Below are 19,720 nucleotides of genomic sequence, written 5' to 3' on the forward strand. Positions count from 1 at the left end.
TTTTGGGAGAGCTGCCCATGCTTTTAACAGTGGAGCCATCTTTCCAGCCCAGAATATACACTATTAGTTTTTTTTTTTTTTTTTTTTTTCTGAAATCAAGTAGGGGATCCAAAGACATTTTTTTATTACTGTGGTTTTTATTATCCACATCATTTTTCAACAAGTAATGAAACTCCAGTGCCTTCCATTTTATATGTAGAGGGAATTTTAACTTTTTCCCTTTATGAATTTATTTCTTTTGTATTTATATTTTCCTGTTTTAAAATATAGTTTTTTCAATTACTGAATAGTTTATGTTAAATGTGTTCAGAAAGGGGCTGGAGAGATGGCTCAGCGGTTAAGAGCACTGACTGCTCTTCCAAAGAACTAGGGTTCAATTCCAAGCTCTGACATGGCAGCTCACAACGGCCTGTAATTCCAAGATCTGACACCCTCACACTGACATATATGCAGGAAAAACATCAGTGGACATTAAAAAAAAATAATTTAGAAAATGTGTTTAGAAATCATTTCAAATTACCTCTTTATATCACAAGATAGGTATACTTTGGAGAGTAAAAATTTGCCTGTTAACCAAGAACAAAAATACCTGGTTCTGGCATTGGAAACCTGGCTTGAACCTAGTTTATTATGGTTTTTATCATGAAGTATTTTTCTTTCCTTCCCTTTTTCTTGGACGATTTAATTTCACATGCCAGTTGACCTAACACATTTAAGCAATTTCATGTTATTTTTCACAGGATAATTTTAATATATCACATTTTGCAAGAGTGTAGGAGGTGGAATATTTTGTTGAGTTGGTCTTGGCAAAATGACGAGATTGGTGTTGGGTGACTTTGTAATGTGTGTGAGGGAGGCATGTTTGGTTTTATATAGGAGTAAACATGATGTCCTCTGAGTTGGTGGGTGGAGACCTAGGGAGACAGTTTAGTGGAATACACCTCCTAAAAGAGAGACATATGATAAAGAATGTGCATTTAAAATATATGAAGTGGTCAGCATATGAAGAGCTCCCTCAAACAACTGCTACAACTCTTGCCCATCATGCTTTAATTGTAAGACTCTGTTGCTGAAGACATCACACAGGTGGGCCACAGGACATGGAGAAAGCAAGCTGGTTCTGACTCTGGAAGCTTCCTCCATGCTGCTCTCATAGAAGGTACTATTCAAACTGCTGGGGCAGAAAAGTCATCAACAGTCGGACAAGATACATCCATGTGTGCAACCATGGCATGAATGTTATGGAGCAACAAATCCCTCCTGATGACTTACTTCACAGGAGGAAGGGATGCTTGGTACTGTTTCTGACCAAGAACCTATGGCTGGGTAACCTATTACTGTTATTTTGCTAAACAGATATAGTATTGAAACAAACATTAAATATACAGCTATTTATGTAGATTTTTTTCAGCTCTAACTTCTCATCAGAGAAGCCTTTTGTGCAGAGGACAGTCGTTAATGGAGCAAAAGAATAGATAGACAGGAGCAGATACATACGTTAGGACATTTGACTTTTATTAATTCTTGAAGACTTTTGTACAGCATGTTTTAATATTATTCAGCCCTTCCTTCACTCCTCTAACCATCCTTTCTTTCTCTACCCACCCAACTTAGTGTAGTCCCCTGCCCCCACAATTAAGTCCAATTTGTGGTGCTCATATAGCCTTCACTGTTCAGTGTTCCGCAGGAATATAGTGGCATCGCTAATAGGGCTACCAGTGTTTGTAGAACACCAACACCCTTTCCTAGCAGCTATCAATTGACACTAGCTCCTTGGCTGGGGTTGGGTTTTGTGTCTTCCTCCTCTCTTTGTGTTAGGGGTTAGTCTGGTTGGAACTTGCACAAGGCTGTGCATGCTGTCATACTGCTGTGAGTTCATACGTGTAGCAGTCCTGCTGGGAACAGGGGATGTTCTTTACTTGTATTCATTCACCATATCTAGCTCTTAAAGTCTTCTTACCCCCTCATTTATAATGATTCTTGGTTCTTGGGAGAATGGGGATAGGATATAGATGTCCCATTTAGGGCTGAGCACTCTGCAGTCTTTTATTCTCTGTACCTTGCAGTTGTGGGTCTGGGTGTAAATCGTTGCCTATTGCTAATAGAAGCTTCTCTGATGTGTGCTGAGAGGTTAACTAATCTATTGGTATCGCAGTGTGTCATCAGGAGTCAGTTTAATGCTATATCCATTTAACAGCATAATAGCACTAGGCTCACTCCTAGGGCCTCTGATCTGCCTAGCCACATGCTCTTGGACCAACAAGATGTCAGGTATGAGTTGCATCTTTTGGAGTGAGCCTTCAATCCAACCAGAAAGTGACTGGTTACTTCCATGATGTTTATGCCATTATTGCATCTGTGGGCCCTCTACCTTTAGTCACCTTTAACAAACTGTTTTGGTTACCTTAGATCCTTAACATTTTAATTACTTTTTATTTAGTCCATAAATTCCTAAAAAAAAAAAAAAACCCTCTACTCATATTTTGACAGAAACAGCCTTAAATATATGAAGAGTTGGCATTTGTAGTCTCCTTAGAAATAAATGGGAGTGGCTACATTAATTTCTCTAATGTAGCAATTCTTAAATTATGATGGCTTTAAACGTGGCAAACAGGCCATTGAGCAAAATGTCCTCGTTTCTGCTACAGACAGAATTCTGCCTAAAAAGGGCAAGCTTTGATGCAGGCAGAGTTGACGTCCAAACTCTGCCAAGACAGGGCAAGCAAGTCCTCAACAGTTCCTGTCTCACAAATATGTCTGTCAGATATATTGGGCCAGAAGGCTGAAGAAGATGCTTCAATATAGTAGAGAGTTTTGAGTGACTATTCAGGTAGAAAACTGTCTCTGTCATCTTCTCATTTGGAAAGCTACTAACCTGCACTCCCAGAACACTCAGGTAATCAAGTTTATTCCTTCTCAAGTCTCTGATGGAGTTGAAGACAGGTAGCTTAGTTTTACAATGGAGTTTAGTTGTTTAGGGGCTAAGATGTTATTAGGTCTAGCTAGATGCTTTAAGTTGATAATGACAAGATGTGATGGAGATTGATTTACATTCAGAATTTTAGATGCACCAAGATAGGAAAGATGTTTTCTTCAAGGCTGTCAAATACAAATGGCCGAAACACTAAGAATGTAACATTTATATAATTCCTGATTGTGTCATGGTTATTCTTGCTATAGGTAGTTTATTATATATGTGTGTAATAATATAAATGTATATGTAAAAAATAAATATATTAAAAATATTTCAAGTTTCCAAGTGATAACTGAAGAAGAAATGTTTGTGTTGTTTTGTTTTCTCTTGTAATGAGAAAGACTGAGAATGTTATTGAGTACTCATGGCTATGATCTCTGATATGTAGCGCTTAGTTTTAAAATCCTTTGCTCCTTTTCTTCTGAGATTCTGATTCTTTTGTTTTCATTTGTATATTAGAGATATTAACTTTTTAGCTGAGGTCTAAGTGACATGTATTTTTCTTATTTTGTGATTGGCTTCTCACTTTTGTTTTATTGTATAAAAACTTGCTTTTGATTGAATTTATTAATATTTTATAATTTCCGATATTTTAATCACAGAAATACTTCATAGCTTCTTAGTTTGTGAAGCAATTTACTTGTTATTATATTTTAGCTCTATTGTTTTGTATCACTTGATGTTTTTAACTGGTGGATGTCTGATTTATTTATAAGTTGTACTAATGTACACTGTGAATGGATCCAACTTTATCTTTTTCCATATGGTTATCCACGTACTCCATTGTCATTTACAGAAATGTCCATCTTTTTCTAATTTTGAGCTCCTGCCTTTATCACATAGCAAATGTCAAGGAAGTTGGCTGTTCCTCAGTTTTCCATTCGGCATCTTTGGTCCATCAGTCTACCACTAAGCCAATTCCACCACACTGCTTTAACTATAGAAATTTCAATATATTCTCACATCATTAGGCTAACTTCCTACCTACTCTTCTTTGGGGGATTTGATGAGTATTCATATGTAACTATAACTTCTGAAATTAATTTGGTTTAACTCCAACAAAAACATGATAGAATAGATGCATTAAAGATCTTTTCTTAAGCTGACTAGTAAACTACGGGTAGGAGTCTCCACACCTCTGGGTTTTAAAGCTTTGAGTCTTGAAGTGTGATACAGCTTCCTATTATTTTTACAGGCTTGTATCAGTAGTATTGTGAATGTTTAATAATTTGTTTTATTTCTCTTTTGCATACATTTTATTTGTTTTATTTTTGGGGATGCTGTTGTTGTGATTGTAATGAGACTCTTATCTTTCACACTAGGTTTTCTGATTATTATTTGTGAACTATACTAATAAATATGTTAGTTTTATAGGTTGTAATACAATTTGTCATTTGTAGAGATTTATATTTTAAATGTTTTTTTATTTAATAACTGTTTATATAGTTCAATGTGATGTTTCAATCTATGCATTCATTGTATAATAATCAAATCATGGTAATAAACTTAACTGTCACCTTAAACATCCTTATTTCATTTTGGTGAATAAATTAAAAGCCTGTAAAAAAAGTTTATGCTTATTGACTTCTAACTTTTATGCCACTTATTTTTCTCTCCTTAATGTCAATCAACATTTTCTAATTCCTGTAATACAATGTTAAATAATAATGAAGGCTTTAAGCACCATGGCTTTATTCTGTCTTCTAATTAGGAATGAATTTCAAATTATATTGCTACTTTTTGCTCTGGGATTTATTTATTGATTAGTTTGGATCTGAAATGTCTCTTAAAGGCCCATATGCTAAAGTCTTGGTCCCCAAAGGATGGAGCTTCTGGGATGTGGTGGAATATTTAGGATGTGGGCTTTAGTTGGAGAAAGTTTGGGCTGTTAAGGTGTGTTCTTGAAAGGGTTATCAGGACCCTGGCTTGTCTCATTTTTCTTTGCTTCCTGGCTGTTGTGAGGTAAATAGGCTACCTCTGTCACGTGCTTCCATCATGATGGGAGTTCACTCCTAAAAATTCCAATTTAAAACAACCAATCATAACATAATCATAATCACAAATCATAACAACAAACCATGTCCCCAGGGACCATGGATTGCAACTTCTGAAACCACAAAGATTGACCTTTTCTCTTCCAACCATGAGGTGGAAATAATCACAGTTTGGCCTCAACTAATTATTTAATCACTTTTTTAGTGAATTTTTTTTGTTTCTGTATAATTACAAAAATCCCAGTTGGCTGTAAGAAACAAGGATCCCATGCATCCTTTCCCCCACTGGCGTGGTTTAGCAACACTTTAGTGCAATATGACAACCAAAATATTGCTGTTGGGACAGCCAAGATATATAACAATTCATTGCCACAAGGATCCCTTGTTTGCATTGCCTTTTTAAAACCACATCTTCCTCCTCCGAGAAGGAACACGTTATTCATGCACATTGCACCTTGGGTGAATTTCAATAGAATTATGCCATGTGAAAAAAGCCAATCTCACAGATTAAATACTGTCTGATTCTGTTATATAACCCAGTTGAGGTTAGGAAAGGATCAGGGTTAGTGGTTGTCTGAACTGAAATTATAGCTACTCCGCCCATTCCAGTTTTAACCACTACTGTCTTTCTAATTTTTATGGGAAAAAAATATGTAGCATTATTTAAGAAGGTAAATCTATATAAACAGCACCATCATTTAGTTAATACCATGTTTTGGAGGAAAACATTTTTAGCAATTGAGTGTAATTTAATATTTATATGCACTTAAAATGCATAAATTATGGAAATATGGAATAATTACTGAATAGAAGTATGAATCATTCATATAGTGAACTTATGCCTTAGCCAAAATAATAGAGAATATGTACAGAATCTTGCCTTCCAAAGTGAGGTATCTTTAGAAAAATGTCACTGTGGTTACGTGTGATATTTCCACGCTGTCTCTATGCAGAACATTGCTTGCATAGAGCCAATGGTAAGATGACATTTACTCCTCTCTTTCCTTCATGCACTGGTTTTGAGTCCTCTTTTGGGGGTAAGTTTCCATTGTTATTTGATAAACATAGAATCTGGACATTTTAAAGGTTGTAGGTATTTTACTGAAATGAAGCAGTTTGCTAGGAGATAGACACTTTAACTGAATGATTGCCAGGTCCCTAATCTGTGGTATTAAATGTTTCTTGCTGGGAGCCTAAGTAGGGATTCCAGCTTCAACTCAGCCTTGCTCCTTACACTGGGTCTAAAGAGGTTTGTGCTTCTATATTGGGGTGGGCAGTCTTTTGGGGAAATAAAATCCCTTTAGAGTTCTGATCTATACAAATATAATGGACCTCTCCTTTACTCATCACTCTACGGTCAAGGTGTCATAGATAGATGGTGCTTCCTTTCTTCAGTGTAGTTGAATTATCAGGCACAGCCTTGTTTCAAGATCATGGTCCTCATCAATCTCTCTGCCCTTCCCAACATCTGTTTGATAAGCCGCTGGATTTTTTTTTTTTAAATTAAGCCTGTTTATTTAGGTCTTCTTTTTAAAAAAATTTTTTAAATTAATTTATTCTTGTTACATCTCAATGGTTATCCCATCCCTTGTATCCTCCCATTCTTCACTCCCTCCCATTTTCCCCTTATTCCCCTCCCCTATGACTGTTCCTGAGGGGGATTACCTCCCCCTGTATATGCTCATAGGGTATCAAGTCTCTTCTTGGCAACCTGCTGTCCTTCCTTTGTGTGTCACCTGGTCTCCTCCTCCAGGGGACATGGTCAAATGTGAGGCACCAGAGTACATGAGAAAAACATATCCCACTCTCCACTCAACTGTGGAGAATGTTCTGACTGTTGGCTAGATCTGGGTAGGGGTTTAAAGTTTACCACCTGCATTGTCCTTGGCTGGTGCCTTAGTTTGAGTGGGACCCCTGGGCCCAAATCTGCCTATCATAATGTTCTACTTGTAGGTTTCTAGGACCCTCTGGATCCTTCTACTTTGCTATTCTCCCATGCTTCTCTCATTTAGAGTCCCAATAGGATGTCTTCCCCTCTGTCCCAGTTTCCTGGTAAGTGAAGGTTTTCGTGGGACGTGCCCCTTGGGCTAGTATGCAGATATAAGTGAGTATATACCATTTGAGTCTTTCTGCTTCTGGGTTAACTCACTGATTATGATCATTTCTAGCTCAATCCATTTATCCACAAATTTCGGGAATTCCTTGTTTTTAATAGCTGAGTAGTACTCCATAGTGTATATGTACCACAGTTTCTTTATCCATTCTTCTACTGATGGACAGTTAGGCTGTTTCCATGTTCTAAGCCGGTGGATTTTTATGGCACTGAGATTATGACTAACCATCTTTATCTCAGACAGACTATTCTTTTAACTGTTGTGTTTCCTCTTTTGAGACCAAACACAAAGTTGATCTTTTTATTTAAATTAGGTAAATGCATGTATCCCATTTCACCTCTTGGGATTAAGGACTACATAGCCACCCCCTTATCCATAGGGCTATATTTCTTTTTTCCTTCCTTCCTTCCTTCCTTCCTTCCTTCCTTCCTTCCTTCCTTCCTTCCTTCCTTTCTCTCTCTCTCTCTCTCTCTCTCTCTCTCTCTCTCTCTCTCTCTCTCTCTCTCCTTTCTTCACTTTACATCCTAATCATAGCACCCTCTCTTCTCTCCTCCTGGACCCACCCTCCCACCATCTTCCCACTCTCCTACCACTCAGAAAAGGGGAGCCCCTCCCTACCAAACCACCCCAGCACATTAAGTCACATCAGGACTGAGTGCATCCTCTTCTATGGTGGCCTGGAAAGGCAGCCACACCAGGGGGAAGAGTCCTTGTCAGAGACAGACCCTGGTCCCCTTTCCAGGGACCCACATGAAGACCAAGCTGCCCCTCAGATACATATGTGTAGGGGGTGAAGGTCCAGTCCATGCATGGTCCTTGGTTGGTGATTCAGTCTCTGGAAGCCCCACTGGGCCCAAATTAGTTGGCTCTGTAGGTCTTCTTGTGGAGTTCCTGTTGCCTCCAGGTCCTTCTATCCTTACCACTCCTCTTCTACAAGGCTCCCTGCCCTCTGTTTAATGTTTGCCTGTGAGTTTTAGCATCCATTTCGATCTGTTGCTAGGTGGGACCTCTCAGAGGACAGCTATAATAGGCTCCTTTCTGCAAGCACAGCAGAGTGTCATTAATAGTGTTAGGGGTTGGCTGTCTCCCTTGGTGTGAGTAACAGGTTGGGCCAGCATTGGATGGGTATTCCCTCAATCTCTGCTCTGTCTTTATCTCTGCATATCTTGTAGGCAGGGTAAGTTTTGGGTCAAAGTTTTTCCTTTACATAATGGAATACTACTCAGCTATAAAAAACAAAGAAATTATGAAATTCACAGGCAAATGGATGGAAGATCATCCTGAGTGAGGTAACCCAGACTGAGAAAGACACACATATTATGTATTCACTTATAAGCAGATATTAGCCATTAGTACAGGAAAGCCATACTACAATTCACAGACCTAAGGAAGCTAAGTAACAAAGAGAGACCAAGGAGGAATGTTTGAATCTCACTCAGAAGGGGAAATAGAACAGACAGCGGAAGTCGTTGAAAAGAGGGAACAGGACAGGAGAGGGAGTTCTAAGGGAAATGAAGGTGAGGATCAGATGTGGGGAGAGCAGGGTGTGTGCGTGTGTGCGTGCATGCGTGCGTGTGTGTGTGTGCATGTGTGCGTGTGTGTGCACAGAGGGCTTGCAGAGAGAAGAGAAACTATGGATGTGGTCATCTAAGCTCCTGGGAGGATAGAGGGGTGGCTCTGGCTGAGACCCCCTAGTAGTGGGGGTCATCGAGACTGAAGAGGCCACCCTCTAACCAGACAGAACTCCTAGTGGGGGGCTATACTACAAAGTTTATCCTATGCACAAATATCTTTTGTAAAGCTCAATTTGTAGATTAATGACATCAATGACAAAATATCAAATGATGAAAACAACGTATAACTGCTTTATGGAATCCATGGAGATCAGTTCCACAGCCTACCATGGATATCAGAATCCAGCTCTGCTTTGAGCTCTGGAGTAAAGTCCCTTGTACAAATGGTGCAGCATTTGGATATAACATATGCAAATCTGTGTAGAAAATCTTTTGTATAATTTAAACCATCTCTAAATCACTTATGATACTGCATATCACATATATTATTTAGGTATACATGTTCAGGTTAAAAAATTTTTTTTGATTCCATGGATGACTGACTTGAACGTACTTAACCCACAGATGTAGCAGGAGACAGAGTCCACTGAAATAAAAGTTATTTTAATTATACAAGTTTGATTAATCATGGAACTTCATAGCTGATACTTTTGAACCATTGTTGACCATAGGTAACTGAATTCATAAATATAGTGGACTTCTGTAATGAAATACCTGTCAGAGCATATAAAATACAGATTATGGTAGAATTTGAGTGGTATTTCAGAATTATCATTTGTGTGTAAATATGCACATGTGTGCGTGCACGTACTGTGGCACACATATAGAGGCCAGAGGACAAGTGTGGACTAATTTCTCCCCTTCCATATGTGTTCTAAGTACTGAACCTAAGTTTCCAGGCTTGCATGGCAAACATCTTTACCTCCTGAGCCATTATGATGATCTGGACTTAAGAATGTTTATTCCTAAAAAGTTCCCTGGTGACACTTCTGCTCCTGCTCTGGAAGCAGGGTCAGATCAGTCTCCCTCAGCCACATGCAAGCCATTCCCAGTTTCCTACTCACCTGCTGCTTCCTAGGATTCTTCCTGGGAATTAGAATTATACTGATTTATACAGTCTTTTTATTTTTAAAGAAATTATGGTATGTTCTAAATTCTGAGCACTTTCCCTATGAAAAGAAGTGATTAAAAATTCCAAGTGGTTTCATATTCTTTGTGGCTCTGGGGCGATCTACTCTCTGACCTTTCTATCTGATTTCCTTCCTCTTGTGGATGGACCATGGATAGGGATCACCAGTCAAGGTGAAGGTTTATGTCACAGTGACTTCTTTGGGAGCTGTGATGGCTAATCCTGGCTGTACACTTCACTACATCTGGAATCAATGAACACCAAGCTGCTGGCCACTGATTTGGGAGACTCTACTAATTGTGTTATTTGAAGTGTGAAGACCCACCCTAAATCTGGTCTATATTTTCTAATGGCAGCCCATGTGAAAGGATGTAGAAGGAAGCTTTTTTATTCTTTTTCTTTTTGCCTGTTTATGCTCACCTTATTGCTGAAGCTGGTACTGATCCAACCCTTCCAGGATTCCAGTGTAGAATGAAAGTCAGAAGCTCACCAGGAATCCTCCAGGACTCCAGGAGCAGACTGGGACTATAGAGACAGCCAGCCTCAGGGACTGAACAACTATTGACGTCTCTGCCTTTCCTTTGTGGGATAGCCATGTTGGACTACCAGGACTCTACCCTGCAAGTTAGTCTAATAAGTCCCTCTTTATGATCAGGCTTATCTATTTTACTCCCTCAGAGGACTCTAATAATACAGGAGCATTACAGCCCAACTCTGCAGAAGGATGCAGTACTGAGACAGATTGAAGACTACTAAGAAAGTCACAATATAAAGCAAGCTCTAGGAACAGTTGACTGTAGTTCCCACCTGCATGGCATCTTTGAAGACACTTTGACATATCTCAGAATTGTCATGAGCAAGGTTCAGGCATCTGGAGTATTTATGACTTTCATCTGTCAATCGTGACCTTGAGCAATACTTCAGGAAATATAAAGTTCCAAGCTTTCTGCACTCTTCTTACCAGGGACTAGAACTCAGGCACCTTGAATGGAACGTCCTGGAAAGGATTGCTGTGGAAGATCACTCCAAACTGCAATGCATCAAAAGAAGAACAATATCTGGGTGTGGGTGGTTGGGGTACAGTGACTGGCACACTTCTCGCCTGGCATTAAACAGAGAAGTAAATTGGTCATTTATCATTTGTATCATCAGCTTCTCTCCTTTCTGGATGTATTTTTTTGCTCTTTATGCATGATGATGAGCAAAATTCTTAACAGCATATGTATCTTTTTCCTGATGCTTCATATGTTGAGGAAGCTTTTGGTTTTGTTAATTATGAGTCAGTCACTTGCCTGTGGAAAGAAAGGCTACAGAGCTGTTTGCTCTTTGTGGTAATCTGGCTTCCTCTGCCTTCGCTCCTCCCAGACATTTTGAGCTGGAATCACTAACTGTGCCACTTAGGCTGGCCCATTTGTATTTCTGACCAGGTTTGAAAATTTTCTTTTTGTTCCTTTTTTTTTTTTACTTTAAAAATTATTATAATTTATTCAGATTACATCCCGGGTATTATCCCCTCATTTGTATCTTCCAATTCCCACCCTCCCTCCCTCTCCCACCCTATTCCCCTTCCCTAGACCTCTGACAGAAGGGAACCTCCTCCCCCACCATATGTCCACAGCCTATCAGGTCTCCTTTACTGGACTTTTGCAATAGATCCTATTATTTCCACCTAACTAGGCCACATGAGTTGTTTCTTTTCTAGACATCTCATACAGCATAGGGTCCAGCTCATCAATAGTGGTCATTATCAGCACTGCACCCATAAACATGGACATACAAGCACCTCTGTGCAACATGGAATAGGTCTTTCAAACTTCTCTGAGCATCCTACATCTCATTTCACAGTCATCTTCTGAGAGTGTAAAATGTAGGAGGCAACTTCAACAATCTCTTGTCTCCTCTACATGTGCACCTTGGACCTAAGTATGTTTGGCTTTACAGAGCTTCTAGTGTTTTGTTTTCTTTTTAAAAGGTTTTAGGCTGGAGAGATGGCTCAGAGGGTTAAGAACAGTGTCTATTCTTCCAGAGGTCCTAAGTTCAATTTCCAGCAAACACATGGTGGCTCACAGCCATCTATAATGAGATTTGGTGCCCTCTTCTGGTGTGCAGGTGTACATGCAGATAGAGCACTCATACATAAAATCTTTTTTTTTTTTTTTTTTTAAGTTAATTGGACAAACTTGTTGCCTCATTGTCAGGCTTGATTTTTGTTTTGTTTTGTTTTGTTTTTTGTTTTTTTATTATTAATTTCTTCAAATTACACCTCAGTTGTTAGCCCATCCCTTGTATTCTCCCATTCCTCTCTCACTCCTGCTTCCCCCCCCCCACTCCCCTCCCCTATGTCTGTGACTGAGGGAGACCTCCTCCCCCTGTATACGCTCATAGGGTATCGAGTCTCTTCTTGATGACCTATTATCCTTCCTCTGAGTGCCACCAGGCATCTCCATCCAAGGGACATGGTCAAATATGGGGCACCAGAGTTTGTGTGAAAGTCAGATCTCCTTCTCCACTTAACGGTGGAGAATGTCCTGTCCATCAGCTAGTCTGGGTAGGGGTTCGAAGTTTACTGCCTATATTTTCCTTGACTGGTGTCATAGTTTGAGGAGGACCCTAGGGCCCAGACCCGCCTGTAGTTTTCCAGGACCCTCTGGATCCTTCTATTTCCTCATTCTTCCAGGCTTCTCACACCTAAAGTCTCAATAGGATGTCCTCCCCTCTGACCCACTTTCCTGATAGGTAAAGTTTTCCATGGGGACGTACTCCTTGGGCTAGTGTCTCGATATAAGTGAGTATATACCATTTAACTCTCCATGACAAAAACAAATTCAAACAGTACCTGGCCACAAATCCGGCTTTACAGAAGTTACTAGAAGGAAAACTCCACCCCAATGGGTCAAACTACAACCAAAACTACATAGGAAATAGGTAACTATACCATCACAAAATCACAACCTCACAAAATCTCGACTATTACAAATGCCAAAAATGAAAGGACTTAGCAATCACTGGTCATTAATATCTCTCAACGTCAATGGTCTCAATTCTCCAATAAAAAGACACAGACTAACGGAGTGGATGCATAAACATGACCCAACATTCTTCTGCATTCAAGAAACACACCTCAACCATAAGGACAGACATTGCCTCAGAGTAAAAGGCTGGGGAAAAATATTCCAAGAAAATGGTCACAAGAAACAAGCTGGGGTAGCCATTCTAATATCTAATAAAATAGACTTTCAACCAAAATTAATCATAAAATCTTAAAAAAAAAAGATTTTAGTTCCTCTTATTGCAATTTCATGCTCCCTCCACTGTTGTGGATTCATGTAATAGTAATGACTCACAGCAATATATTCTTAGTATGTCATAAATCTCACATATAATATCAGAATATATATTCTGACATATAATATAATTTTATTGGTAACAATATAATATCATATACAATTGGATAATATTTCTTAGTGGAAATTGAAGTAAAACAAATTAAACATATGATCTACCAGAGCTCTAGCCAAGACTTGTGAGTTTTGCCTGTGCCTTGCTATTTTCTCATCAGGCTCAGAGCCAATGAAGTAAGACCACATACCCAGTTCTCATTGCAAAAATACAATTGAAAGCCAAGAAGTGATCTGATTCCCCTAAAATCCACCAACGTAATATAAATGTACTCCAATGAGAATTACCTAGGTGAACCCTAGGACGCAGAGTTTAAAATAAGAAATATAAACTTCACCAAAGAACTCAAGGACTCTAAGTAAGACACAAAGAAACAGCTCAATAAGGTTAAGGAGAATAAATGCTTGAGAGATGCCCAAGAAAACACAGACACAAAGACTGAATGAAATGACGGAAACAACTCAGGATTTGTAAACAAGATTCAATAAGGAGATAGAAATATTGACAAGAACTCAAGCTTGATGAAAACGAAATTGAAAAAATTCAATAACTTTACTGGAAAACTCAGGGGAAAGACTAGTAGGATTGGCTACAGTAGGAGACAGAATATCAGGACTTGAAGATAAAATAAAGGAAGTAGAACATACAAGTAATTGATATTAAAAAATTTAAAAATTAACATGTCTTTATGTGTGTCTTTGTGAATGTATGCCACTGTATACAGGTGCTGCATGAGAGTCCAGGACAGGTGTCAAGTCCTCTGGAGCTGGAGTTTCAGGCAGGTGTGAGCCACCTGATGTGGATGCTGGGAACTGAATTCATGTCTTCTGGAAGAACAGTAAGTGTTCTTTTTTAAAATTTTTTTTATTAATTTATTCTTGTTACATCTCAATGTTTATCCCATCCTTTGTATCCTCCCATTCTTCCCTCCCTCCCATTTTTCCCTTATTCCCCTCCCCTGTGACTGTTCCTGAGGGGATTACCTCCTCCTGTATATGCTCATAGGGTATCAAGTCTCTTCTTGGTAACCTGCTGTCCTTCCTCTGAGTGCCACCACAGTAAGTGTTCTTAACCACAGGGCTATTGTTATAGGCCTGAAAACACATACTTATTTTTGCAGAAAAAAAATGATCTCAACATTTATAAAATGGACAAGTGTATAATTCTGAATTGATATACTGTGGAAATCAATATGTAATAAGGAATAATTATATTGTTTGTAAAAAACAGACTGACTTCTACCATGATACTGATCACTTAAAATGTAGACATGTATTATGTGTTAGATAAGCAGTTAATTAACAAAACGCTGTGGCATTAATAAACAAACTAAACTTGGAGATATACTTGGAGGCGTTTATTGTTTTATACATATGTTTAGAGGAATTTGCAGTGGTGTGTGTGTGTGTGTGTGTGTGTGTGTGTGTGTGTGTGTATGTGTGCATGTACTCAACAGATATTTTCATGATATATAACCCATAGTTCTATCCATCCTTTTACCATCTGAACAGCCAAATCCAACTTGTTATTTAAAAAAAAAATAATCATTGTCACTAAATGAGATAGAGAAATAAGTTGTTGTATATTATCAATACAGTAAAATAATATACAGAAAAGTGAAATATACACACTATGAATGCATATATGTTCTTGAACAAAATAAACCAGAGAAAAGCATAAAATTTAAGAGTAGGTAAAATTATCCTTTAAAGGTAGAATGCTGACTATGGTAACTCCTTGAGAGGTTGGTGGGACTAGTCTGAGGAGTAGCTGTGGGGAAACCTTGTGTGTGTTGAAAATATTCTGGATTTTAATTGGAGTAGTGATTATGTTGAACTCTGAAGACTTTGCCCTTTATGTGTCTATTTTACACTGTGGGTACAGAGATGTTTATACATTGAAAGTAGATTATGGACTAACCTGACCATATGACACCCACACATAAGATATTAAATCTCGGAAAAATTATAGTATAAAGGACTATCAGCAAGTTCTGGGGAGAGAACAGAAGCAGAGAGAGCCAGTGAGGGGGGGGGGGAGGGAAGGTAGACAGTAGCAAGTTAAGTTTAATGTTTATACCTGGCATCAAGTAAAGTTCCTGTGTAGAAAAACCCACAGTCCCTTCATCTTGTGAAGATAGAAAGCTGAAACTAAAATAATAAATGTACACATTTAGATTTACAAGGACAGAACAGTTCAAAAATAAATGTGACACCCCCCCCCCCAATAGACTGAACAGGTCTCAGTCCCAAGACAGGTTAAACCATACAAACTGGACTTGATCAAGAAAGAAGAATCATAAGAAATGATCTCAAAGCTGTGTGGGAAGGGAGGGGAGATATGAGGTGGTGGTGAGGGGAGGATTGGAAGGGTGAATGTGTTGAAAATGCATTGCATGAGAGTTTCAAATAAAGATATTAAAAAAGTAAATGCTTTTGCTTTTTTTTTTTTTTTTTGGTGGTGCAGGTCTGTGATGGCCAGTGCTGGGGGATATAAAGGCAAGCAGAACTCAAGAGATCTTTGGCTAGCTAGTCTTGCTGACCTGATGAGCTCTAGGATCAGGGAGAGGCCCTGTCTCAAAAAATTATGTGGAGCACAATTGCCGTTGACCTATGCCATCCAAACACATTCTCACACATACCAACATGCACATGTTGAGTATGTAGAAACACATGCAACATCTCCCCTGCCCCAAATAACATGTATATCAGGAAGCAAAATAACATCAAATATAGTACAATTTGTGGGGTTAAATAAGGAAGAGGCTGAACTCTGTCCTGGAGACAGACTGTTGTGCTTGAGCTATAACTCTGGCCAGGAAGTATTTCCAGCCCCAACCCAGACACCAAAATGAAGGCTTTAGTGCATTCAAAAAAGCTTAATCTAAATTGAACATAAGCTAAATGGGTGGCCTGTGCTCATACACCCAACCTCCCTTCTGTACCTCATTAATGAGAGGGCAAGATAAAGCCACAGGGATCCGCCTTGTTCGTGAGAACCTTCTGGCATCATCACCAGCTGAAGCCCAAGACTTACCCTGTAATTACCAGGTCTTGGCCCAAAGCCTGGCAGTTTGTGATTCTGTTCTTAGCATTGACAGTTCCAGGCCTGGAACTATAGCTGCTAAGCTCTCATTCTGCCTGTCCTGGGATTCCATCCAGATGGCTCTACATGCAGCAATATTATGATTATTGTACGTGCTGTCAGGTGCCCTCCTGCCTTGCCACACAGGCTCCTCCTCGAAGTGGCTGATCCTGAAGTGACTCCTGCATTACCTGCTCCAATTTTCCTTGCCAGTGAGACCCAAAGTTCCACTTCAGTATGTTTCTTGCTTTGTATAGGTGAGTAAGATGTCATGGCTGCTCTTCCTCAGTATCCCACATAACTACAACCCCCTGACACTGACATCTAGCCATTAGGGGGGAGGCTTTCCATCTCTGTTCCAACTACATTTCTTTCTGACCTTTAAGACAAATGCCTGGTGTCTTCAGCAGTGGGGTCTTACCATCCAGTTCTAGTGGACAATCATCAGCAGTGTTGATAGCCTCTACTGTTTGGTTGGCTTCTAAGGCCTCCCTGACTAACAGCTCACAGAGCACCTCTGTTAAAACTTAATTTATTATTATATTGTTTAAAAAGTAGGTTACCAAGTATTAGGTTTGCTTATTTCTCTTTATATGTCCTTAATTTAGACTGACTCTGTCTATTTTGCCAATTAAAATTTCCTAAGCTGACAGAACCCTGACCACACATGTCAACAGACAACTTCATGATTGTGGGGTTTGGAGAGATCCCTGTTGGTAAAGTGCTTGCTACACAAGTATAAAATGTACATATTTCAGTCACATCATTACAAGTCTTCGTGATGGCCACAAAAAGCTTTAGAAAGGATAGCAAATTCATAAGTCACAGAAATTGAATGATGAATTCTGAAATTCGGAGGTTAGAGATCTCTATATGAGACATTAATGTGCTAACGTTTGTTAGATAAAGAAGAGTATAATTATGTGTGCCCTGATATAATTATTATCTGGAAAATGGGAAAAATGAAACATCTTTGGAACTTTTTCACTCTGATTATTAAACTTCAGCCTATTGCTCAGGTAGGAGTAAAAAAGCTCTTTGTAAGATACCAGAGAAACATTCAGTCTCTATGACTTTACCACTTTTTAATGGATAATAGTAATGGTGAATCATTTTTCATCATTTGTTTAACAGGCAAAGCTAGCAGTAAATAGTCAGTACCTTTGTCTCTAGATGTATTATTTTCAGAAGTAAAAGTCATTGTACCTTCAACAATATTTTTCTCTACAGAGACATAATTCTTGGTTGTCACCTATAAAATCTTCATTGAGTATATTGTAGAGTGCCAGGCACTCCCTTCACCCAGCTTATCATCCTTTGTGACAATCTCTTCACCTGGAGATGAATGATTTGGTTTCCAGTCCTTGTCTATTTTTCATTGATACACTGTTGACACAACTTGCTTTGGTCCTGGTGTCTGAGGAATGGTACCAAGACAAAATAGGTTATTTCATCTATCAGAGAAAATAAGGTAACTAAAGGAAGCTCGTAGAACCATCTGACTATTAAGGCTGATAATACAGCTTTCAGAGGAGCCTTAAATACTTGAAGTCTCACATCTGGCTTTAATATCCTGTCTGTTTTACTGTCAGTCTGTCTGAAGAAGAAGGTAGATTGTCTGTAAATGTGACTGATCACCAAGTCCCTTTAAGTAAGGAAGTGGGTGACCTCACCCACACTCCCTGAAGTAACCCATCTGAGCAGTACAGCTTTATGATTACTCTAAAAAATGTAAACAGAATTAAATGTTTATTTCATTTAGAACATTCTTAAAGAGACAATTCAGTCTAAAGCAAAAAGTTAGAGCCAGTCATCAAAGTTTATAACGTGGTAGAGTAGAACACTTAGGAATAATAGATGATAGCTCAAGTAATAGAGAGGGAAATGGAAGTAATGTCACATGGTGCATAACTGGTCACAATGCTGTTTAAAATAAAGCTTGTTAAGATAAAGCCGTATATCTCTAAAACTATTAGCAACAACTAACAAGATGAAATGATAACCGAAAGGATAAAACAAAGTACTAAAAAGAAACTAAAGGAAGGCATGAAAAAAGGGAGAAAAGTAATAAAGATCAAATACGATGGGATGAATAAAAAACAAATAATAAGACTGTAGGCTTTGCTCAATAATTACATTAAGCATAACTAATCTAAACATGCCAATTAAGAGACAGAAAACTCAAACTGGGTGGTAAAAAATTCCAATTATATACATTTAAAAATGAATCACAACATTAAATATGAAGCAGCTTTTTTTCTGAAAAAATTATTGGAAACAGTATAGAGGTCAAAGCAGGAGGGAGGGAGGAATGGGCGGATACAAGGGATGGGATAACAATTGAGTTGTAATCTGAATAAATTAATAAAATTAAAATTAATAAAAAACTAAAAATAAACCACCATATGGTTCAGCAATCATACTTCTGGATAAATAACCCAAAGAATAAAGTTATTATATCAAAGAGATATATGTGTTCATGTATTCACTACAGCACCACTCACAATGATCACAGAATAACCAAAGTCTCCATCATTGCATGGATTACTAAGGAAAATGTAATAATAGAATTCAGTTCAGTCATGCATTAATCAAACCCTGCAGTTAGGGCAATATGGGTAGTCCTTGTGTTAAATAAAATAAAACAGGCATAGGAAGACAAATTCCATATGATATTACTCATTGAAATAGAAAAATCAATCTTACAGAAGGATGGAGTAGTGGTTATCAGAGACTGGGAGGTACAGAAGAGAAGAGAAGAGAAGAGAACAATGTTACCTAAGGACCAAAACACACAGGCAGAAGGATTCGTGCTGCTTTAGTAGAGCTTTGTAGGGATCTATTTGTTAGGGTAGCAGTGTGTGAGAGATTTCACAATAACTAGGAATGTTAAAGCTCCCCACATAAAGAAATGTTAGTGATAGGAATATGAGTAAGCTCCCTGATCTGGTTACTACACTTCTCATCCATGTATCATATTATTATAATTTTCATATATATGTGTATATGGAAATATATATATGGGGAAGTATATATATATATATATGGGGGAATATATAGGGAAATACACACACACACACACACACACACACACACACACACACACACACACACACACATATATCTCCAAGTATGTATTATACCTCAAAAAAGTAAAAGTAGAAAAAAAATGAAGAAAAAATACACAATGTAAGACCCAATCATAGTAAGTTTGGAGTAGCTATATTAATTTTGTACACAATGGACATCAGGGCATGAAATATAGAACCAAATATTATTAGAGACATCTTACAATAACTGTTGTATGTTACAGAGTGCTTGCATCACACACGCAGAGCCCTGGGACAGCCCTGAGAACAGGAGGTGGGGAGTGAGAGAGGAATAAGAGAATGGAGGAAAAGGAAGAGGGAGAGGGAGGATGAATAACTAGAGTCAACTTAGAACTTCAAATA

The 19,720-nt window shown here is 38.5% G+C and overlaps 1 pseudogene; it reads left to right on the plus strand.

The window, feature by feature from the left end:
* Nucleotides 1-19,720, plus strand: part of LOC127197852 (olfactory receptor 8B12-like) — a 35,905-nt pseudogene that overhangs the window by 7,786 nt on the left and 8,399 nt on the right.

Source organism: Acomys russatus, chromosome 14, assembly GCF_903995435.1.
Source record: "Acomys russatus chromosome 14, mAcoRus1.1, whole genome shotgun sequence".
In the NCBI taxonomy this organism is placed as follows: Eukaryota; Metazoa; Chordata; class Mammalia; order Rodentia; family Muridae; genus Acomys; species Acomys russatus.